The following is a 24576-nucleotide window of genomic DNA, read 5'->3' as shown; positions in this document are numbered from 1 at the left end:
GCCACGAACAACGTCACAGGTGCCCGTGAGTCAGCACTGCAGTCCATCCTATTTTAATGCAGAGACCGAACCATAAACTTCCACAAGAAAATAACGCAGCCTGCAACCACCGCTGTAACGTGCCCAGGGATCCTTCTGCCAGCTGGCAAAATGAATTAAAAAGGAAATAAAATGTTTATTTGCCCCTGCATCCCTGTTTTTTGGTGTTGTGGGGATTTTTTTTTGGGGGGGTTGGTGTTTTGTTTTGGGTTTTTTTGTGGTTTTTTTTTTTTTTTTCCGGTGAGTAATGACTGCTCTCTGGTACTTGATAGCCGAGGCTGGCAGCGCTATGGCAACCGGGCTGCAGGAAGGGCGGAGGGGAAAAGTCGCTTAGCAACTGGAAGCTTTAGACAGGCAAGGCTGGTTTAAAGCACAGCAGTTTAAAAAAAAATAATAAAAAAAAGTAAAAAATGAAGCACCAGAAATCTGCTCCCCCCGCCCCAACTGCCCCCAAACCCACAATTGCTACTATCAGAAAAGATGAGATGATTACAATATGGATCAGGAGAGTAGAGGATTTGGAAGAAAAAGGCGGGGGGGGGGGGGGGGGGGGGGGGGGCGGGGGGAAGACATGACAAAGCCAATAATAAAGAAGATAGCAGCTTAGGGAAAAAGAAGTAGAGATATTTTGCACTGATCATCCTAGATGCAAGCCTCGTCAATGCAAACAATAGCCCTAAACCAGCCCAGACTATTCCCTGCCAGATCCCAATACTGTTCTGCAAGGCAGAAGCCCGGGGGCATCACCCCCCCAGCCCCCCAGGCTTGGGCTGGGACATCACCTCCCCAGCCCCCCAGGCTTGGGCTGGGAGCCCAGAGGGGCTCGGCGGGGGCCACCCCGAGCCCCTGCACAGCCCCTGGGCAAGGGTCCCATGGGCTGCTGGCACCCAGAGCCCACTGGCAGCAGGGCCACCACGCCTGGGGCGGTGGCAGGAGCAGCGCCTGCGTAGTCTTCCTCTTGGTCGTTATTATTTATAGCCTTCCTCCAGCATGATAAGGACTCTACGGGCAAGAAAAAAAAAAATCATATGAAAGGTTATCCAATACACCGATTCAGATTTTTAGTAATAATTTTCCAGAGATGTTTTTCCAGTGCTCCAGGCACCCTAACACTTCATTAATAATGCAGTAAAATCCCAGCAGCATTACATTAATCACTCTGGTGGGAACCCAGCCAGTCAGGCACCTCTTTTTCAGCCCTCCATCCTCAGCCTTCTCTAAGCACTGTCTCAAACAGACGTCTTTCACTGCATGCTTGGAACGCTGCCCAATTCGAGCTATTTTGGACTAACAAAGGGACAATTTCATCCAAAGACACAGAACCCCCACAGAGCTGTTGCCCTCCCCTCTCCAGTGCAATGGGGGTTGGGTGTTTCTGCTGACCATCGCCCAGGCAGGAAAACATGAAAGGAGAGACTACGTCGGTCTAACCTTCCCGTTTTAAAGTCTACCTAGAGACCGACAGGGAGCTAGCTCACACCTGCAGGTACGAGGAGCCGCAGACTCCTTGCAAAGTGCAGGGTCCAGTGACCAAGCTGCGACGTTCTGCGCACGCTGTGGGGCTTTGGTGTTGGTCTTGTTTTTTTAATGTGGAGAAATTAGTTTACTATTGGAAAATCCTGATCAAGCAAAAATCAAAATAGACACTGGGAATGTGTCAGTCTGGTCAAATATCAGCATAGGCAAGTCACAGGCAGGTTGGCAGGCAGATCTGGATGGCATAGCTTTTTTTCCAGCCAAGCAACCCAACCGGCATCCAGAAGGAAGACGTTGCCTGAGCTCCCGGCCACCCCTGCGCCCTGGCCGGCCCCGGCAGCCGGTCTTGTCCTGGCTGCCTGCCGGCTCCCTCGGACCCCGCGGCGGCCAGCTGCTGATGGGCAGCCGGCTCTCCGGCTGCAGCATCGCCGCCTCCCAGGCTCCGGGACTCCCGGCTGAACCAGTGTTTTTAGGGCTTATAATGCTACAGAATTTTTGTGTTCACGTTTACCAGCAGCATTGTCTCCCCAGTAGATAATGCTGACTAAATTGATACTTTACAAAGGCACAAAGGAGTCAGCTTGTGACTGATACACAATACTGGTTAACAAGGCACATACAATGGTGGTATTAGTGGGAGGAAAGAAAAGCTCAACTTTCTGTCAGTCATAGGTTCATTAGAAAGTAAAGAGTTGTTAGCAGGCAGAAAAGCTCTTTACATGCATGAAAATGGTACCAGTTCTGAAAAAGAAAAAAAGAAAAATTAATCTTGCTTTAATGCTTGTGGAACTAACTCAAACCATCCTCCCTCAAGTAACCTTTCCTAATAGAATTCTGAAATGTGTACAATAAAAGGACAAGATCTACGAAAACCCCATTTTTCTTCATTAAAAATGCCCTCAGAGCATCTTATATACACTTTGGACAGAGACTGATACCGTCAACCTGAAGCTTCTTGAGGAATGTCATACGTTATTGTAACGCTAATAACCAATAAAACCTTCCAGAGTTACAAGAAATAAATAACGTAAAAGGTACGTTATGTTTTTCTTTTGTGTCTTCTAATGTTTTTCGAGAGTTCAGGGAGGTCCTACAGTCAGAGGCTGTGAGAAGGAGGTATATAAAAAGCTTTAAATCCTCCAGTCACACACAGAGAAAAGAGGCTAATTGTTGCAGTTTGCAAATTTTTCTGAAATAAAATTCAGTGATTCTTGGGTTTAAAAGTCCAAGAGCCATACAAGCATGCTCTAATAGCTAGGTGTTCATTTCATCTTTTTTTCTCTCTGACAACTTTGGCTCATCAGATGAGCAGTCAGAGCCTCCAGCACAACCTGGGAGTCCTGCTCCTTTATTGCTGTACAGCATTTTTGGCTGAAGAGTTGTACAAACCTTACTGCAGTTCTGTTTGTCTTGGAGCAGAAATGGCAAAATGTAACCCACCTCACTCACATGATCTTGCAATGCAAACAGTCGCAGATTTTAGCATTGCCCACACTCAGTCTGGGATGTAAGAATCCCAATACAACTGTGAATATGTAGATTCACTCATCTGTCTACACTCTCACTCAACTCTCCACTTGGAAAAGTCCCAAAGGTAGAGAAGTCCAGGTATTAAAAACATCAATGTAAGACATATGAATACTGTGAAGTGCATGGGTCCTATCATTTACTGGACTGCTGGCTGCCAGTGACGCCAATGAGCTGCAGGATTAGGCTGTATAAACTGTAAGGGTTAGTTTTGCCTTGCTTTGGATGCCATATATATTGCAACAAACAATGTATGTATTGGTAAGGACAGGCAAATTAATTAACTTCTTGTTAAACTGTAAATTTTGGGAGAAGAGAGTGGTAGGATCTAATTTTAACATCATTCTTACCATTTGTTTTCTGTAACAATACTCTAAATTACATATGCCCTTAGAGAAAAAAAAAATACAAAAATGAACGTGATATATGCAACTGAAGATTGTTTTGACAAATACAAAAGCAAGGTATACCTCTTTGGCCACCTGTTTCCGTTGTTAAATTTTGAGTGTTTCAGCTTGAAACGGGCTTCATCAGAAGTTACTTGCAGCATGAAAAGCCTGACCATTCTCTGCTTCTGTATGCAGGGACAATTTGTTGTGATTATCATGGCTGGGAAAGCCTGTGAAGACAAACGCATTTCCCTAGTACCATCTAGTGGAGGGAATGCTGGAGAAAGACTTAAATGACAGGAGAAGGAATTATTTGAGGTGGGAGCCAAGCTCACCAGGGCAGTGTCAGTTCTTCGGGAAAGAAAGATGCAAACCCGAGAAATACTTGTCTTCAAATTGTGTGGAGACTTTTCCAAGGCTCGTTGTCCCTGAGTCCCACAGAGATTAGTAAACTACCTAGGACTAACATACCTTTAATAATATGGACCATCAAGCTTAAGAACATTTTGAAATTTTACTGTTTTCTGAAGAAATTTGCAGGCAAACCACATGTCAGTGATGCCACCTGTTTCTTATTTGACAGCAACCATCTGGACAGCAAATACTCTAAAGCCAAGAAAGTCATTGCAGTCTGCAAGGCAAGACAGAAAGCTGTAATTTAAATGCCCAAATGTCAACCACAGTATGAAGAATTATATGCGGCCCAAGGGAGGGATGCATAAAATGGAAAGCATGCCTGTAGTAATAAGCCTTGCATTAGAGGAAACAATGATTAAATATGTAATGTATGGATTTGCACGGCCTCCTACTCACCCTCTTTCTGTTTGCAATGACCACTGGACAACAGAAAAAGCCTTTCCAGAGACTGAACCAATTTAGAGGTGGAACAAGCAAAGCAATAGTAGCGAAAACCTGAGTGGACGCCCCTCATGACCTCATTCTTCCACACTCCCCAGACAGCAGTGGAGCAAACAGCCCATGCACGCAGCTCAGACTCGGCTGGCTTCTGGCCACTGGCTGTTAATCTGACTCTCTCCTTCCCCTAATCTTCCTCCTCAGTGTCCCATCAGTCTTGTGCTTACTTTATCCTCCTTATTTCCTTCTACCTGCCCATCCATTCGATTCCTAAAGATTAAACTAAAATTTACAAAAAAACCAAAAACCAACCACAAAACCAAAACCCAGAAAGAGCACTAGGAGAGTTAACTCCTATATCTCATCATAGCAGGGCAGTGCTCTGCACAAGTAAGAATAAAATTCAACAGAGAGTATAGGGCAGTAAGGCAGGAATAGGGAAAACAATAGAAATTGAAGTGTATAATTTTCTTTTGGAAAGTGGAGTACTGAGCCAGGCAGAATAAAAAAGGGATGATTTTTAGTACTGCTTCACTAGCTGGTAATCCTCCCATCTTCAGACTGAGTGCTGATTTTTAAACCATGCAAAGTGTCTCCTGGTGCCACAGAGTATTTCTGGAAATGAGACCCACAGGATGGAGAGCAGGCTTCAGTGATGGGCACTAAGCACAAAAGAAGCGTCTCAAGGTAGCAGTGAAGCAAACAAACAAGTAACCCTTTATTTGCATTCTCTCTAAGTTCTTTATAATGGTAGTGGCCATATGGCAGTGATCAAGAATTACCAGTGACAAAAAGAGGAGGGAATTACTATCAGACATCAGAGTAACAGTGTTCACTATAGTCCTAGGCCATAGCTGTAGCATACATTAATTATAGTTAGCATGATAGATCCAAGATATTTTGGAATCAAACTTGAATGTTTGATGCTTTCATCAGGAGATGGAGTAGAAGGTCTTTCCCACACCATTCGCCAAAACATAGGTATCCTAAGTAAGTATGAGAGTGTTGTCTCCATGGCTGTGGCCTATCCTCCATCCCGCTGAGACAGGCAGCCCCAACCTGACACCTCAGAGGACTTTAACTAAGCCTCCATCTCCTTTGGCACCAATGGAGAGTGTGCCTTTGATGACCAGCTCCACGCTGGAGGGCCTTGATGGACAAGTCCAAGCCAACATCCCCAGTACTCTTGGTAGTGCATGGTGACGCTAAAAACCTAGCATGGTTATCTAGACAATATCTTTGCTGCGCATATATCTCGCACCTGAAATGTGTGACTTTGTATGAGAACATTCAGCTAGACCAGTGCTTCTGCAAACCACGCCCTGAGACTTGCTTAGAGAAATGGTCTAGAGCGGGTCGCAGGGCAACTCCTGAGACCGTGAGCCTGGAGGGGATGGCGTGGCTGTGGGCATCAGTGCTACTAACCGTGCAGCCGTGCCATACCCCTAAGGCTCAGTCTGCAAGAGAAGGGGAGGAGGGCGCTCAAGCAAGCACAGGCAAAGGGAATGGAGGCAAAGAGCAGGAAGAGCCCATCTGTCTCTGCTGTGTGATGAGTCCCATGGCACTTCCCTGCTGTGTCTGTAGGCTGCACTGCCAAGTGAATGGAGAGCCTTATGCTATTCCCAGTGTCCTGCTGGGAAAAGGAGAGGACATTAGAGATCAATAACAGAGTTTGGCTAGGCTTGCAGAGTGACTGCTGGTGTGTGCTGTGCTGCTCATTGGCAAGATCTGGGAATGCTACCAAAAGCCCTTTGCTCCCTGGGAATTGCCTTTACTGGTCTGGAAATGGCTGCAGAGCGTCCTGCATGAGACGTTTGCTTCCTTCTAGCACAAGTGACTGCGTGTGGCAGGGGGAAAATGTGTAATGCTCCTGCAGAAGCCTGAAATCCCAGGGAGCTCTGCCCAGAGTTGGTATAAAAGTTTTCTTCCCAGTCCTAGTGTTTCCCCTGCCTCTGTTTCTGTCCCGAGAAGGGAGCTGTGCCTCTTTTGTCCCAGACAGCATTCAGGACTCTCCTCAGTCAAAGCAGTTTCTTTAGGATCCTGTCTTGCAAGTGCCAGCCTCTGCCCAGAACAGCTCCTGGAAGGCTCTCTGTGCTTGAAAGTGAAAGACAGCATGTTCTGCAAATACTTCCCCTCGCCTGACAGATCGTGGTGTGTTTAGCCTAGCCCATGTGGTTAGCGCCCTCAGCTCATCACTCCCAAGCATTTGAGACACTGGGCAGCTGGGCAGCTGGCTCCACTGTCTTATTCCAGAAAAAGTCAGTAGTAGATACAGGGACAATGTTTTGCCACTTAAGCTCCCCGGGTGCCAAAATACGTGCTAAGTCTCAGGCTGAACCATGGGGAGTTGTACACCACAGTAAGCTGCGCTGTATCCTGGTTCAGGTCAACACGGGGTGGACTTCTCTGCTGAGCTCCTGGCTCACTGATGCCTGGGCTCACTTCTGCAAACTAATTCAGGACAGCATGGACAAGACTGCACGAAGTGCAATTCCTTCCATCCTACACAATCTTCCAATGCTATCCCAGCAGGTTTTACACCCTCAGACATGCCGTGCACATATGCAGCTTCATGTTACAAACCCATCACTCTAGCAAGCTGCAGCACAGGTTATACATTACTTCAGACATCTTGAACTGGGCAGAAACACATGAAAAGAAGTGTTTTCCTTTGGAGCACATGGGATGAAACGAGTTGCAGGGACAAGAGCTGTGTAGCATGGATCTGTCTGTGCTTACCACTTGGCCTCAGCACTAAGGATTAGCTCCTGGCTCTCTTCTACTTAGCTGTGTAGCCACAGGATCTAAGTAACCTTCTCCAGCCCTATCACAGCTAGAGTTGTAATACCAATGCTATTATGCTTAATATAGCTCAAGCTTAGGAAATCATTGCAAAATTCAGCCATCTTCCATAGGTACACTTTCAGACTCTCTGAAGGCTAAGTTTCAGCATTTTTGAAGAATAATTTCATGTTGGTTGAGATCCGTATCCTGCATCAATAAATATATTCTAGGCCAAAGAACACATGTATAGAGGTGTGGTTCTTATTTCTTCCAGTTTCTTTTATATTTCAGGACATTGCAGGTTGCTTTTATTTTTTTCCTATCAAGAAGTATAATGTGGCATGCATATGGCTGTGATATAGGTGCTGTATTTGGAATTACCAGAAAGATCAAATTTACTAGGCATTTCAAGATCTCTTCATCTGAAATAATAAATCAAACATCATGGGCCCAACAGTGTTCTCTTTATACTGTAGCAGCCAGGGTAAATTTAACTCATAAAAGTAGAGCCAGAAGGATTTGGCTGAACACCTATTTACCTTAAGGAAGAGTTAAAAAAAAAAATATTAATGATACTTCAGGAAAATGTAGATTGATAGCATGAAATACCCGTAACCAATAGTAAAAATCTAAATGGATGCCATCTGTGTATTCTGGCATTTGGTAACATAAACAGATTTTGATATATTTGGACTCGGAAGCAAAACTAGAACCAGTAAAGCTTCCAGAAACCATAAAAGAGAATAAAAGTATGAATTCACATGTTTCAGCAACTCATATTTCACACTTGTAACTCAAACTTTGTTCCATGACTTTATGACAGAAACAAGAAGAGGGACTACAGTTAAAACAGCCAGAAAATGTCTTTGTCATTGACCAGGATTAAGGAAAGAAACAGGAGAAGGTGCCTACGAGAGGCTCAGTGCCAGAATATAGCCCAATAGACAGTCATGATATGGATCCAGCCTGCTATGGGCTTGTGAGTCTGCATCATCTCTATTACAACTGGACAGTAGCACTGTGACATAAAAAACATTTCTTTCATCGTAGTTGTTTTCATTTAAAATGTAAGCTTCTAGGAACTTGAGTCACCCATGAACCAAATATAAATTCATCTGATCTATGCTATGGGAACACTATTCTTACTTACATGCCCACTTAAATCTCTGTACTTACCTTACTGGGATAGGTTAATGGACTTTCAAGTCTTTTATACTTCCTTTTGCTAAATGGAGACATGGAAAAACTCCATGTTGAGGCAGTTTTGTTTGGAAGAAAAGCATAAGCCATTGGTGGAGCATCATTTTTGGAAGGAAGATCATATTGGAAGATGGTACTATTTACAGCCTTAGCTAATGCGAAGTGCTATCCCAAACACTGCCAGAGTGCAAGGCTTGTAACGATTTATACAAATCTAGCGACAATATTTAATAGTTTTCTGTTTGGCAGAGAGCCAAGGAAATGCCACCAGTGCTTGAAACTGCTGGGGTAATATGCCTACTGCCTATCTCAGCTGAATGTGATCCAGAAAGCTGAAGTTACTATAGCTACTCTGTAGGGAAAAAAAAATAAAATAGGGCTTTGAAATGAAGAGAAGTCAGGAATTTGGATTTCCTTGCTCTCCAGCTGTCTGCTCTCCAGGAGCACACGGGGGACCGGAAAACTGGCAGTGCCTGTAACCCGCCTGCATCCCTGTGCTGTCTGAATCACTAGGCACTTCTTTTTTTGAGCTGGTAGGGGTCTGGTGCTGATAGATGGTTGTGGAACCAGCCACAGTCGAGCATTGACTGCAGAGCAATGGAGCTTGGATTGCATCAACTGATGAAAGCAGAAGTAGGTCTGTCCTAGATAGGTACCTAGACATAGATGGGCTGTATTACACTCAGGTGCTTTTTCAAACCACGAACTAGTTTGATTTTATTCAAAGCACTGGAGAAAACTTTAAAAAACAAAAACAAAACAAAACAAAAGAAAAAAAAAACAACCAAGACCCAATATTGATTTTCAGTGTTTTCAGAGAAAAAGAGAAATTACTAGATCTGCAGAGGAAATCAGGCACTAGAGTGTCCTGTTTTCCACTAAATGCCTAACATTAAATGCTTAAACATTTGTTGCAAATGATCTGGGATCCAGGCTGCTATTACACCATAAAATTGCCAAGGAAGCAACTGGTTTCAGTTTCTAAGAACTGAGTGCAAGTTGTAGCACTATGAATGACACACCAAAAGGGCCCGCAATGAAAGCCTGATTTATGGCAACTCATTGTTAATGGCAAAAATCATCTTCCTGCTTTGCATTGAGCTAGGTTGGAAAGTCCTAAGCAAGATGGGCAATCTGTTCAAAGGTCTGCAAGTATCATATATTTCAGGAAGTAAATTATAAAAGGATTTTACAAGGTATGTTGTGAAAATATTGACTGCCCTAAAACTCTTTAAAAACCCAGCTTGTGTGCCCACGCTGAACAAACCACATAGCAATTTATGAACTCGGCACTGAAGTTGTAAGTATTGGCAGAATAGCTGTGCTATACTTCATATATGATAATGAATCATTAATCTCAGGAAAAAAAGTCCTTCAAAGCTGTAAGCCTTGGTCCTGCATACTTTTTTTTTTTTTCCATTGAATTTGCTAAGTCGTCAGTTGGACGCTGCAAAGGCAGAGAGACAGACATCATAATTTCCCTTCTGCCAGCTGAAAGGATTTTATGGGGACACTGAATATATGAAATGCTAATGTCTTTTTTAGGAGCACAGAGAGAGCATGGCAGTTCCTTTTCATGGTGTCTGGAGAACTTTCATCGAAGAAGGACTCCATAAACAAGTGCCAGGCACAGGATTTAATACGTATAGTGCTATTTAAGCAGTTAATTTAAATGTGAGGTAGTGCCCTGCACATTCAAAAGGGTTGTTTTCTTTCTTACCCTCTGGTTTCCAAGAAGGATCTTTGTCAAAATTTAGTTTATAACATATCATACCATATATTGTAATAGAATTGCTGAGACGGGTTGTTCTTTGTCTAAAAATTAAAGGGCTCCACCACCATCATCGTAAGTGCTCTATTACCTTTGAGGTTTGGCAGGCTTTTAAGGTCACCTCTCTTTAAATTTGAAAATGCTTGTTCACATTCAACTCTTCCTGCCAGAAGGACTCAATTCATTAACTTGCACTTATATGGATGGCTATTTTACTGTTTCTTTAACTGAACTTTTATGCTGGCTGCCTGCTGTGTCCTCAGTGCTGCGAGCATTTCAGAAAGTAGGTGCATGCTGTGAAGGCAGCCCTCTCTGTAAATAATGTTCCAATTAATAAGACAATTATACAGCACTGCAGTACTTTATTGGTGTTCTCTGTTACTGAGCATTGGTCAGAGGACAATAGTTAAGATAGCATCAACATTTTTGTACAAGCCCTTCTCTCCAGAAGCTTAGATGTAGAAATTCATACCACTCTGAAAATTCAACATAGCAAAGAAGCAGACAGGCATGAATTTTACAGTGTTTTTGTATAAAATTGTTCAAAGATTATATGAGTAAAATTAAAATGAGAAGAGGGGATTTGGTTTAGAGTCTTTTTATATGAAATGCTTTCTACTTTATGGGTTGTAAGAGTGAAAACAGAATGGAAATGTATCTTCAGTTACGTTTTAAAATGTTTACTATAACTCTCCAAAGGCATTTTAAACTGAAATTTTACAGGTCATTAGTCTGTTATATGAACAGGTCCTGGAATGACAGCAGATTGAAATGTCTAAGGTCCAGTAGATGTAAACCTGTAAAGACCTGGATGGAATTTAGCTGCCCAGCACAACAGACCCTGCACCGCCCCCGTGCAGCTGCTGGGTCACTCTGGGGATGCCTGTGGTCTGCAGCCGCTTTGCTCTTTTAGTTTAAAGGTCTCCAAATGCCTCAGTTTGTGGTTTTGGGCACCAAAAGTATTTCTGTCTAAACCACTTGGTACCTTTGTCATGTCGCAGCCCAACAGAGATGCAAAAAGTAGTGGCCCTTTCTCCCACTAGGTCCTGACACTGTAAAGGAGCCTCAGACTATCCCCTCCTGGGTAACGATGCTCTAAAGGGCTATCCAAACCCCACTACTGCTTCCTCTTACAACATGTGAGAAAAAGATTTTGTCTTTCTCCCGTATGTCAGCTTTCTCATCAAATAGGCAGAGAACTAATGGAAGAAGCAGGATGTCCAAGGTGAGGCCAAGAAATAAATAAAAAAAGGAAAGCAGAAAGAACAGACCGTATAGGCCAGTGGTGAGAAAGTACTTGGCAGACAACAGTCCTGGGTCTCTGTGTCAAACAGAGATACAGACTTCATCAGGTTCACCTGTGCATATGTTGATATATGCACATATACATAATCAGTGAAAATGTTATGAGAATCCTATAAAGTCTATTTCAGATGTAATCAACAATAAAATTACTGTTTAAATAATACCATCATCATTTTTCCATGCCTCTGTTGCAGTTCATCCAGCCATTACAAACTTTTTAATTCCGTGAGACGTAGAATGTCTCTTCTGTATATTTGTGCAAATTCCACTGCATTGGAGGTCTAATACTCAAAATCAGGGTTCTTTGCCCGGTGTGCAAAAGCTGATCAACACACAGAATCGAGATATTTATTTCACGTCTGTGCAGAGATGGGCACGAGGTGGTAAACCCACAAAGCTAGCACACCTTTTCTGGTTTTAGGAGGTTTAAATACAGCTCAACAAACAGAGAAGTTAGTTGTTGTATAACATGATTGGCTATAACTCTTTACATAATATACAATATGCACTCTCCAGAGGTTGGAGGGAGCTATTTTTTCAAAGTTTCTTATTCAAGGGGAATTACTTTTACTATTAAAAATATTTTATAATGACAGATAGTTGAATTTTGGGTAGTTTGTCCCAGCAATTTATGGGGCTGCAAATGTTTTTCTTATCCTAGTTCCACAGCATTGACTCTTCACGTGTTCTATTAGCCTTGTCAGGGACAATATGTCTGTGTTTCCCTTAGCCCTATCAGTTCCTTGGATTATTTTGTATTCTTCGTTCGGCTGTTTGTCAAGTTGGGATCCTCCAGCTCTCTGATAATATTTAATAAGTATCAGATTTGCCTGACTGGTGCAGATGTGCTTGTGCATTTTTGAGATTATCAGTTTGGAAATCCTGCTCCTTTCTGTCCCTATCAGCTCTCATAGCATTGTAGATTATTTACTGTGGCTTAGATTTTACAGTATAAAATACAGAATACAAACTTCAAAGGCTTTTCTAGTCTATTTGACTGGATAAATCCACTGGATAAATACCTGTCCTCAGCACCACTTACCTGATAGGGGGAAGTTGTTCTTTAATCTGACCATCAGCCGAACCACACGAATTTGCACTATTGTTGCAAAAGGCTGGGAAAAAACCCCAGCTGCTCATATGCCTGCATTCACTCTCCGGGAGCCCTCCAAGGTCAGCTACTAAAACCAAGCTGTGACCTTGCCTCCAAGTTCATTTGGCCTCAGTTCAGGTGCCTGTGGTGAGGAGATCCACACCTGAGCTGGGTATCTCATCTCCCATGATACCCAAAACTGGCCTCATCAGTTAGTACAGTCCCTGGTGTTTTAAGATCAAGTGGAAATCTTCACTATAGGATGAGGTGACTGCAGCCTATACACTACTGTCTGTATTGTCCAGCTTTCCATCCTCTGTGAAGACAACACATATTTATTCAAATAACAGATTATTTGCTCAGCTGTATTGAGGTGAAACCACCTGTGACTTCAGCATTCCTGCTGACGGCAGAGCATGGGCAGGCTGGAAAGTCATGGGTGTGTATTTATGCAGTCCTTTTACACTGGATCAGTATGGTGAAATCTTGAGGAGAAAAAGAGACCCCTACATTTATTGCAGGCATGAGAAACCAGGGAATTGGAAGAACCAGAAAATCTAGCTATGCTACTGACAACTCTCATGGGGCTGTATGGCAAGCCAGGTTCGGAAAAGCGAAAACCACAAAGCTGTTCCTTCCCCACAATGCAGAGAAGGTTTTCGCCGTAAGCCACACCAAATGTCACTGAAGCTTATCATGTCTCAGTATCACCTGGATGCCAAGCTCAGGATATCTGTGCTACAACACATATGGGCTGCACTATCCCTTACCTGCAACCTCATACGGATAGTTTAGTCTGAATAGGTGTTTACATCCCTTGCACGTTTCAGAGATGTTAGCGCATGAACCTGGCACAGCACAGACAAGAATATAAGCAAAAGTAGAAGCCATTTGCGTCATCTGGGCAAAAGAGCAATGCCAGGCACGACACAGCTAAGCTGCTTGCAGGGTGTTCGCCTGCTGCCTTTTGTCCCCCAGCTCTGGCAGGGCTGTCATTGCAGTGCGGAGGAGGCCTTGGGTGGCATTTGTGTCCTTGCTGGCCTTAATCGCGCTGACTCAAGTGCAAAATAATGTCACATTTGAGGAGGCCAATTGTGTTAGTTGAAACATCGCTTCATGAGGCTACACATGAGGGTCTGTCAATGGGCAGTGGGAACCACTGGCGTGAGACTAAGAAAATATGGGCCGTTTACAGATTGCTGTTAATGAATTTAGTCTACACATGCTTGCAAAACATAAATAAAGGGTTTCATTAGGAGTTCTGTGGGTGCAGATGTTCCCTCTGGTGGGTGCCCAACAGTGCAAAAAGGTGCACTAGTTTCAGCAGGGCCTGAGCCAGAGGAAAGGCGATCATGGTGGGTAGGAAGAGGGAGCACGATGCAGCAGGAGACACAAACAGGCCTTGGTAATGTGATCTTTCTCCACTGGAAACGTTTCTCCTCCTCATAGATTGCCTCTTCCCATTGCTGTCAGTGCAAATACCGGAAATGAAAGCTTCTGGAGAAGGTCAGGTTTTCCCTTCATGGGAGTTGTGGGCACGCAGGGAGGCACCTGGAGCGGGACTGTTTTCCACATGTGTGTAGCCATGGGGAAGAGGGGAATCAGAAGCGAGGTGTGCCCAGGAGCCAGGCTACCCTGCAGGCCTTTGGGAGAAATGAACGTCCTTGCTCTGGAATTTAGGTGAAAAAGAGTTGTGACAGCTAGAGAAGGTTGGGGAAGGAGGGATGAGTGAGCCAGCTTCCACCACTGACCTCCTCTCCACCAGGAACCAGCCGGGAGCAATGATGGCTCTGTCCTTGTCACACCAAAACCCCTGCTGTCCAGCAGACAGGGCACCAATGAGTAATGACTAATGAGGTTTATCCCCGGCACGCAGGCTGCCAACCATCACATCATGCAGTAGTTTTACAGAGGGGTGTCACGCACTGATCCCAATGCCTGTTATGGAGATTGATGTGGGTGGAAGTGCTGAGCAGAACGGCTATTTTTGTGCTGTCACAGTTACACAGCTGAACAGCTGGCTCTGTGCTCTGACAGCCACTGAGGAAAGTCCGGCCTGGCTTAAGAGCGACAGAGAAGTGCATAAGAGAAATGCTGCAAAGGACATTGTGATGCCTGATCAGGTCGTCAAGATCCTTGAATATCTTTTGCTAGTATGTAAAAGAAGCAATAGAAGCAGAATAAACAACAGGAGAACTATGACTTATATGTCTATTTTATAGAAATATATGTATATATTTTAAATACTTTATTGTTAGGTTTTTCCAGGCAGTTTGCTTTGGGTTTGTCTGTGAATTTGCTTTTTCATTTCAATGATACAGTATTATTCTGGAAGCACTTACTATGGCATCTATGAATTCATACAAGCTTTTTTAAGGAAATCTCAGCCTTCTGATGAGCTATGTGGAAAGACACTGTTACCGTAGGTCACTGGTATGATTACTCTCTAGTGCTTTCCTTTGCACAGCCTTTACTGTAAGCCAAAGACTGCCAAGAAAGCAGACCAAAATGAGGGTAAAGACTGATTACAACAAAGTTATTTATAAAAACCATAAAATTAAGTCTTATCAAGTGACAGCATTATCCCATGGTAATAGAAAAATTCTTCTTTGTTTGGAAAAGCTAATTTGTATATTAAAAAAATCAGGCTAACAACTGAAGGATATCAGTTTATATGTACAAGATGACTTGCTTTCTAAGGCTTAGCGCATTTATTACAGCTCTAAAAGCTCAAACGAACAGTTCACCTGCCCAACCAGTGGCCTAAAATGTAAGATGTTTGCAAACCTCATAAGGTTTTCATCAGTTCCATTTCAGGCTGTTGAAAACTATTAGTAATGCACCACAATAAATGGTTAAAAGAAAAACTTACTCTTCATGTAAATCTGCATTAAACTGTCATCTTTATTTTTATATTTCTTTTATTGTTATTATGGAGATTTGTGTGGTTTTTCTCCATTTTCTCCATGTCTCCATTAGCAAGAGGTAGAAAGTGACTGCCTAAATGGACTTTTTCGTGGTTTGAAGTGTACACAAATTGAGCACTGTGCACAGAAGATGGAAATAACACAGTAATGACTCTTTTGTTTGCAATTAAGCAATGCAGAATTGTAAAGCAAGTTCAGCTACAGCTCCTGCAAATATCACAATGGTAAGTTATGTCTGCTTCTTGCTCGTGGGCAAATAACTTTCACCTGGGCCAAATAAACTGCAGTGATTCTGGCCCATGCATTAACAGTGAATAACTGTCAAGGTGGAAGAGTAGGAAGTTTATTAGATTGAGATACAGATAATGAATGGCATCATAATGAAGCTTTTAATATTTAAACTGTAAATGAAAACAAAATGTCAGAAAAATGCTGAGCAGGCTGTCAGAGTAGTATTTTTTAAAGGCCAGGGAAGGAGCCCTTCCCTGCCTCCCCTGTGGTGGCAGCTCCCTGGGATCTCCACTACCTCCTCCCCACAGGGTAAGGAGTAAGGCGTTAGGGCTTCCCAGCTGAAAAAAATCAGCCAGACTCCACAGGAGGGATGATCAGGGTGGTGGGAGGTGGCTGGGCTGTGTTGTGAAGAGGGGAGGCAAAGGCTGGCTGGGGAGAGAGGGAGGAAACCCAGCCCTTCTCTGCAGTGCATGGCAAAGGACAAGGGCTGACATGGCCATTAATGGCAGCAAGGAAAATGCCTGTGGAAACAAAATCCTCCCCGTGAAGGAGGTTTTCCCAGAAAGGTGGTGGATCCTTGGAGATTTCCAGAATTAGACTGGTGTCCATTATTCCAGTTTTCTGTAAAGTGAGGGACGCCACCAGCATCACGGTCTTTTGCTCTGTGCTTGCACCTAGCCGTGTAAGTATAGAGATGTTTAAAAATACTGTGTCCTGTTGCAGCATGACTGGTAAATATTTCTGGTGTCGAGCTGGCCTTAGCCACCCATGCCTCCGCAGTGCTTACTGACGAGTCAGACTGTGAAGGTCAGAATATCCTATAAACTGCATCGTATCCGCGACACCTTTTAGCTCCTGCCAAGTCACTTGCTTGTGACTGCAGGGGGAAACAAATGCGTGCCCTTGGCAGCCGTGTGGCTTTTGCTATGCTACAGTATTTAATCACATGCTAAGTGTAGCATCGGATACAACAAGCTTTTCTTCCCTCACTTGGGTTTTTTGGTAGCCCTTTTGCTGTTCTCTTCCCAGTCTTAACACTTGTTTAGGTGCTTATCTCACTTTGGGAAATCTGTAGCATAGCACTAACTCTACATTTGCATTTTCCTATATGAAGCTTCAGACTAAGTTTTTAACAGAAAAATTATTGGTGCCATACTAGCAGCTCCAAGTTACTGTTTTGGTATTTCCTTTTAACAGAAGCAAAAAATCTAGGCTGCACCAGGACAGTTTTCCAGCATAACTCCCCTGGTGCAAAAATCTTCCGTGTAGGCTAGAGTTTGGTGAGCAATGCTGGTGATTAAAACCAGCTGAGACTATCTTTTTGGAAAACGCTCTTTTTACCTTGAATATATTGCAGTATAAAGAGCCTGCTGAAAAGTATTTCAAACCATGATACGTTAAGTTCACACAGTGTAGGAAAGAAGGCATTAAACTATAATGTTGGGAATGTCAGTTGCCATCAAAGGACATGGAGCTAGTCAACAATTTATTCAGTGATTTGAAAGCGCTGATTAAAAATATACAGTTGTCAGCATTAAAAGATCATATATAGTCCTTAAAAGACAGCAAATGACCAAAGTGTTGCAACTATAGTTAATTCAATTCTAGCTGCACCTTTGTAACATTTTCTTGGCTTTCATTTAAAGTTCCAGCTGAAAGGCAACCCGTTTCTGAAGCTTAGGGAGAAATGTTAGATGAGCTTTGAGCAGTGAAAATACTGGGGAAAATGCCTCTTCTGACATAAATAGATACATATATACACATATGCACATATGTCATATATACCCTCCTTACTCATTTTCCTAAACAATTGTTTAGACAAAGTGACTGTAGAAAGATGCTGAAATTTGGCCAGAATATAGCCAAGAAGAGGGCGTTTTTGCACTCTGGTGTATATTGTCTTACTTCATAGTGATGATCCTTTAGAAAAATAGAAGTATTTCTTTTTCAATACAATACATATTTTGCTTTGTATAGACTAGCCATGCATTGACCCTGCGTCCCCAGCGCATATGTGCATGTGGCTCACTGTATAGCTTGCTGCTTCTTCAGCTGTCACGCACTCAGCAAGGTATGGAGCAGACTTTTGTAGATGACGGCAGGTAAGGCAAGGCTGACTGCAAACATTAAAGTAAGCTCTCACGTTCATATCAGTAGGGGCACAAACAGTTGCAAAGAGAGAGGAAAAAAATGCCCTTTCCAGCAATTATTTTAATTACCATATTTACTGGTTTCAGAGTTTTCCCTTTGAACTCTTAGCAATGGATGGTATCATGGGAATTATTGGTAGATTTCAGTAAAATTTTTTTGGAGAAAGCAGTTAGTGTGGCAAAAATGGTGGGTTTATTTTTCCCTAAGCTGATACCAGTTTTCTGGGTTTTTTCATCTGGCATCGGGGATGGGGAACAATGGGAAGCTGTGATCATAAGCATTGTGGACAAGTTTCTGCCACCCCCTGACTGGGTGGCCAGCAAGCTACAACGCTCAGCTGTGAAGTGAGGAAACTGGGTTTAACACTTGGGGGTGAAGTGTTGATCTGCTTGGGGGTAGAATGGCTGGACCCATCTGGACAGCCTGGATTGATGGGTTGAGGCTGATTGTATGAGGTTCAGCAAGGCTCAGTGCCGGGTCCTGCACTGGGGTCACACCAACCCCACGCAGCGCTACAGGCTTGGGGCACAGCGGCTGGAAAGCTGCCTGGTGGGAAAGGGCCTGGGGGTGCTGGTCGACAGCCGGCTGAACATGAGCCCTCAGTGTGCCCAGGTGGCCAAGAAGGCCAGCAGCATCCTGGCTTGTGTCAGAAACAGTGTGGCCACCAGGGCCAGGGCAGTGACTGTCCCCCTGCACTCAGCACTGGTGGGGCCGCACCTCGAATCCTGTGTTCAGGTTTGGGCCCCTCACTGCAAGAGGGACACTGAGGTGCTGGAGCGTGTCCAGAGACGGGCAACGGAGCTGGTGAAGGGTCTGGGGCACAAGTCTTGTGAGGAGCAGCTGAGGGAACTGGGGTTGGTTAGCCTGGGGAAGAGGAGACTCAGGGGGGACCTTATCGCTCTCTGCAGCTGCCTGACAGGGGCTGTAGGCAGGTGGGGGTCGGTCTCTTCCTCCCAGGTAACAAGTGACAGGACAAGAGGAAACAGCTTCAAGTTGCACCAGGGGAGGTTTAGATTGGGTATAAGGAAAAATTTCTTCGCTGAAAGTGTTTTCAAGTGCTGGAACAGGCTGCCCAGGAAATACACCCCGGGATATATTTAAAAGACTTGTAGGTGTGGCACTTGGGAACATGGTTTAGTGGTGGAATTTGGCGGTGCTGGGTTAATGGTGTGACCTGATGATCTTAAGGTTCTTTTCCAACCTAAATGATTCTATGACTTTTTAACAACATGGAGCTGTGCTGCAGGAAAGACTGGCAACCAGTCAGCCATAGAAATATAATGCAAGTAGCTGAGGCAGGTGAATATAACTCTTCCTTAGGACATGCAGCTGTGCTCTCCTTGAGCCCTTGGGTAAAAGCTAGCAGGAGCAGTTCAGCTTTTGAGGGGCTTTCACTAACATACTATAGCATTTTATTTCCGTTGCTAGTCTTGATGATAAAAAAAATTAATTTACTGTTTTATATTACAACATACTTTAGGTTTTTTCATTTACTTGTTGAGTGTTCACTCCATCTTTGAGAACTGAAAGAGGATTAGGATGTGTTTCATGATCTTATTATTTTACTTTTTTAAAAAACAAAATGATACTGTGAGATTGGAAGGACACGCACTCACACTCACACACACCCCCACCCACAGACACCCACACACACACACCCAGTTATTGCCAAAAATATAGCACATTACATGTTCACATAGCACCACAGACATCACTGTGGTGCCTGAACACTGCCAAAAGGGCTCTTATAAGTGGCCTGGAGACCATTTGGCACATACAAATTTGTTTAATTTTTCTGTTAGGGAAGTTTCTAAAGTACCTTGTTAGGAAGTTTCTAAAATGCATTTTTGCTGATGTTTGATCAGTTTTATGTATTCATGCTGGAGTCAAAGCGAAGAGCAGAGTACCTGTACTGGGATGGAATTGGTGCTACCAGCATTGGTGATACCCAGGGCAAAGTGGGTGTTCAACCAGTCAGTCCCAGGGACTTTTTGCACCCTGCAGAAACCTACTCCAGGGTTGAGCTTTGCCTTCACCATGGAGGTGGCACAGCATCCCATCTCCTCTCAGGACAAGTCACGATCCTTACCTTAGCGCTTCAGCTGCCCGGTACTTGAGGGTGAGCTTCACAGAAGCACCATGAAGGTAAGGACAGACACTTTCAGGGTGAGCTGCTGTTGAGTGGAAAGTGATTGTAAGCAGGAGGTGGCACAGCTGAGCTCTTTGCAATTGTCTTCAGTGCTGAGGAGCTGCTTTATGCTCTGTATTAATGCCCTAAAAGGGAATATACAAAGCTCGGGAATATTACACACATGGTAAGTGTGTGCCTGGCTACTGCATGGCATTTATAGAGGCATTATAGTCCGGTATAATAGTTCTGTTTCAAGAAATAGAAGAACAAACACCTTTGCCTGATGTATTATAATCACGTATTTGATTCAAAATATGTCCACAAAACCCAGTTTTCCTGTCCTATCAAACTTTTGCTCATGGTACAGGGAAGTGTAAGGCCAGCATAACGCTCCCTCACCTTGTGTTTGCCTGACAGGCATGTAGCTGTGCAATGAGCTGATAATCAAAGGCTTTACCTCAGAGCAGCCATAATTTTTTTCTGATTGCTCCACAAAAACATATAAATCTTAGAGCAATAATTCACGTTTGAGCCTATGCCGCCAAAGGAGGGTTTGTGGGTGTTACGGTTTTTTTAAGGATGAAAACATTACCATCTAGTGGCAAGGCTTCAGAACACAGCAAACTCGGTACCGAACCTTGGATCAAAAAGCAGGCACCTGGAGTTTCTGTGCTTGACATAGCAGGCTTAATGAAAAAACAAGAACAAGGTGAAAATTTTAATTGTGACCGTAAACGGGCAGCAGAAATCTGGATGTACATGTGTAGGGGGGTGAATTTCTGAAATTCTTAAGCCGAAGCCTGCTGCTTGTCAGCGGCAGCTGCTATGTGCTGGCTGTAAATTTTGATCCCACCTGCACTGAAGAGACGTGGAATGTTCTAAGTCCTCCAATTAATACATAGACATAAGAAAAATCCTGCAATTAGGAGGCTGATCACACATTGTGCTTCTGCACACATACTATTTAGACCGGGAAAATCAGGCTCAGTGTGCTGGAAAGAAGAGCTGGTGCCAATAAAAGAGTGGTTCCCAAAATGAAGCAGCAGTCTCAGAAAGAAGAAGGGAGCCTGGGAAAAAACAAAGCGAAGATCTTGCCTGAAGGAATAACCCGGCAGTGTGGGAAGATGCAGGAGACCAGACAGGTTGTGGCACATAATGCCTGAGACTGTTAACGAAGGGCAGCAGCACCAATCTGATTCTGCTTGACTGTCCTGGGCCAGCAGCAACCTCCCTGCTGAGATGGATGGTGAGACCTTGTGACCATACTGCTGGGGTCAGTGAGGAAGTGGGTGTCTCAGAAAGTAGAGTAAAACTCTTGTCTCACTGTTTCTTAAACAAACCCTGGTTGCCCAGAGCCAGTGCAGGCTGTTGTTCACTGTGTCTGGGCCCGTGAGTCTCCTATATTTCCAAACAGATCCTTTTCAGCCAAATGCAATTCTCAAATAATGTCAATGGCTGGATCCATGAGGTTTCCCTTCATGTTACCTAACCCCCTCGGTTTAATTTGTACAGCCAATGATTATTTTTCTCCTGGTACAACATCCTCTTGCATAATCTCCCAGGTGGATGAGACTTGCTGTTATGAAAGAAGCCACACACTGCCTTCCTCTGGAGAAATTCCACAACTGCCAAACTGACATACGACCCTGTCACTCTCTTCACTAGCGTTATTAATAATGCTGCTAATGTGATAATTTTTTTTCAAAGATTCTTCTAAAACAAGCACTTAATGCTTGACTGAGGTCTCTGTTGGAGTGGGTATAGGGTGGAATTCAGAAGGAAATGAGTTTGTGACAGATGCCTGTTAGTGAATTATCTCACCTTCAGCATCTCTCTCGTGATGTCCCAGTTGTGTAACTCCTCCATTCTGCCTCACTCTTGAAACTGCATATCCACAGCAGACATTAATAATAAAGACAATTGGTGTCTCTTTTTGTAAACACCTTCTGGTCCTGTACAGTGAAACTCCAGGAATCCAAACACAGCTGAAAGCATTTATGTAGTTATTATACTGAAACAGTGGGATTTTTCTGGCAGGAAAATCATTTTATGTGAACAACCTTTAAAATGTTCACTGTTTAAGAGAGAGCTTGATACCGATCAGAGACCACTAGCCAAAACTCCAGCAGAAGTCAGAAATTACTGTGATTTCCACACCTTTCTATAAAGTGAAGTTTACTGAGGTACAGTAAGAGTTGTCACCCCTGTGAGAGCAAGTAATATTTCTCTTCAGGGAACCTGGTTCTTACTTACCGAGAAAAAAAGACCATATAGCACAGGTGCTCCCACATGTCGCAACTTTATGAGTGTTTTACCCCTGCCTGGGCACTGGTCTGGTCTCCCAAGATACTCAAAGGGGCTCCAAACATTAACAAATAAGTGAGTCATAGTGACAATGTGATTGTGGTATGAATTTCTCTGCGGTCTTTTGAAAGCTCCAGCCCTCGGTGCTTAGGGGATAACTGCTGAAGCAGTTGCAGAGCCGCCAGAGAGCTGTTGAGCAGAGAGGGACACAGGCTTTGCTGGCGTGGCCTGGTCTGGCAGCCTTCCACTGCCACAGATATGCCAGTATCACAGGTAGAGGAGCAGGTTTGGTTTGTTCTTCACCCATAAGACAGTAGCCAATTAACTCTCCTTCAGCCCCTCAGCACCCAAATTTACTATTAAGTTTCCACCAGTTTATGTATCATAATGGCAGTTTTGTGATGACATGGGCAGTTCTGTATAATTTAGCAGGCCCCCAACATACATTTCAAATACTGACATTATAAAAAAACTGTGCTAAAAAACCCTCAAACCCAGAAATACACCTTTTCTTAAGGATTCAATATACCTTTCTTTAACCATTCAGAACAAGGTGTAGGTGCAACATCTTGCCTAGGAAAGAGAAGGCTTGGAGGGCCTAGGAAAGAGAAGGCTTGGAGGACACCTTATTGCAGCCTTTCAATACTTAAAGCTTATAAGAAAGATGTAGAGAGAATTTTTATCAGGACCTGCAATGATAGGGCAAGGGGCAATGGTTTTAAACTGAAAGAGGGTAGGTTTAGGTGGACATAAGGAAGAAATTCTTTATGATGAGGATGGTGAGACACTGGAACAGGTTGCCTAGACAATGTTTTGATGTACCATCATTGGAAGCGTTCAAAGTCAGGTTGGATGGGGCTTTGAGCAACCTGATCTAGTTGAAGACATCCTTGGCCATGGCAGAGGAGTTGGACTAGATGATCTCTAAAGGTCCCTTCCAACACAAATCATTCCATGATTCTATAAAAGCTATGGTTTTCTATGTAGACATCTTTCTATCTGAAAATAAGTTTTCACTCAGTAGCAATTACTATCAACAGCCATTCTTCCCCGCGTCCGCCCCCCCCCCAAAAAAAAAAAAAAAAAAAAAAAAAAAAAAAAAAAGAGTCCATCCTTTCAGTGGAGGACCCAATCTCTATACGTTAGGCAAGAGTGACATCTACTGTCCGTCACCACCAGCCGCGGCAGAGCTGATGTGTCGCGGTTCCGCGGGCCGTCCCTGGACCTCTCTGGGTTATAACCTCTCCGGGTTATAAGGACACGGTGGGGATAGGCTCTGGGCATTTCTGCCCTCAGGTCTTCAGTCGATGTTGTCAATTAAAATGAATGAGAGTCAGCATTTTAGCCAATATTAGCAAATCGCCCAAAATTCTGGCTGGTAAAAAAAAAAATATATGAAAATTGCAGTCATTAGCACCAAAGCTAGGGCGTGTGTGAACAAAGCAATACCAGTAGCAACTCAAAACCAATTTATGCAGAAGGTGGGAGCTCTCAGTAATTGGGGGTACGTAACCAGAGAGCCAAATAATTTTTCATTTTGAAGAGGAGTCTACAGAGGATGAGAAACTGGGCTGTGAAATTGAACTCAAATGCACTATTTGAACACTGAAGCATTTTGATATTGAAAACAGATTACAGCCTAATCTGTGACCGCAGATCTAAAGCTTCCTACCAGGGCTCATGTGTGCTCCTAGCCTTGGTCCGCAGAGAAATACCACAATGCAGGCCTGAAAGAAAGCATTCCTATTAAACAGAAGCTTGACAATTTGTTTATCAGAAATTAGATTAAATAATAGAAATATTTTTCAGGCCCCAAGTCAAGTCAAATGAGTGATTTCAGGATACAAATCTCTGTTTAAATCCTAGCTGCTTTCTGCACGTGAATGTCGAGGGTAGCCAAGCATGCACATACGCACCCAGCCATACATATAAAAAAAAAAAGAACATAAAGGACTGCACAATCTTGAGCACTAATAAAATAGGAAAATTAAGCTATTTCAGCTAAAAACTTCAGTTTTGCAGTCTTCAAGATTCCTGAGAAACAGGGAATGGACAGACAAGCCTGGCTGGTGCCGTAGTTTAATCCCCAGCTGGCAACTAAGTACCATGAAGCTGCTCACTCACCACAGCTATCCCCCAACCCCTCTCCCAGTGGGATGGGGATGAGAATCAGAAAAAGGTAAAACTCATGGGCTGAGATAAGATCAGTTTAATACTTTAAATAAAGTAAAATAATATAACATAACATAATATAATAATAATTATGATGATGATGATGGAGAAAAGGGAGATAATAAAAAGAGAGAGGAATAAAGCCCAAGAAAAACAAGTGACGCACACCACAATTGCTCACCACCCGCTGACCGGTGCCCAGCCAGTCCCCCAGCAGCAGT

The 24576-nt window shown here is 43.6% G+C and overlaps 1 protein-coding gene across 1 annotated transcript in view; it reads left to right on the top strand.

Moving 5' to 3' along the window:
* Positions 1 to 592: 592 nt before the first annotated feature.
* Positions 593 to 24576, top strand: part of OXGR1 (oxoglutarate receptor 1) — a 59333-nt gene continuing 35349 nt past the window's right edge. Inside the window, exon 1 of the mRNA XM_080375021.1 lies at positions 593 to 24574. The gene's annotated coding sequence lies outside the window, so the exon portion shown is untranslated. The remainder of the gene's footprint in view (positions 24575 to 24576) is intronic.

This window comes from Falco punctatus (assembly GCF_963210335.1).
Source record: "Falco punctatus genome assembly, chromosome: 2".
In the NCBI taxonomy this organism is placed as follows: Eukaryota; Metazoa; Chordata; class Aves; order Falconiformes; family Falconidae; genus Falco; species Falco punctatus.
Note: the sequence above shows the minus strand (reverse complement) of the source record. Positions and strands in the feature narration are given on the sequence as shown.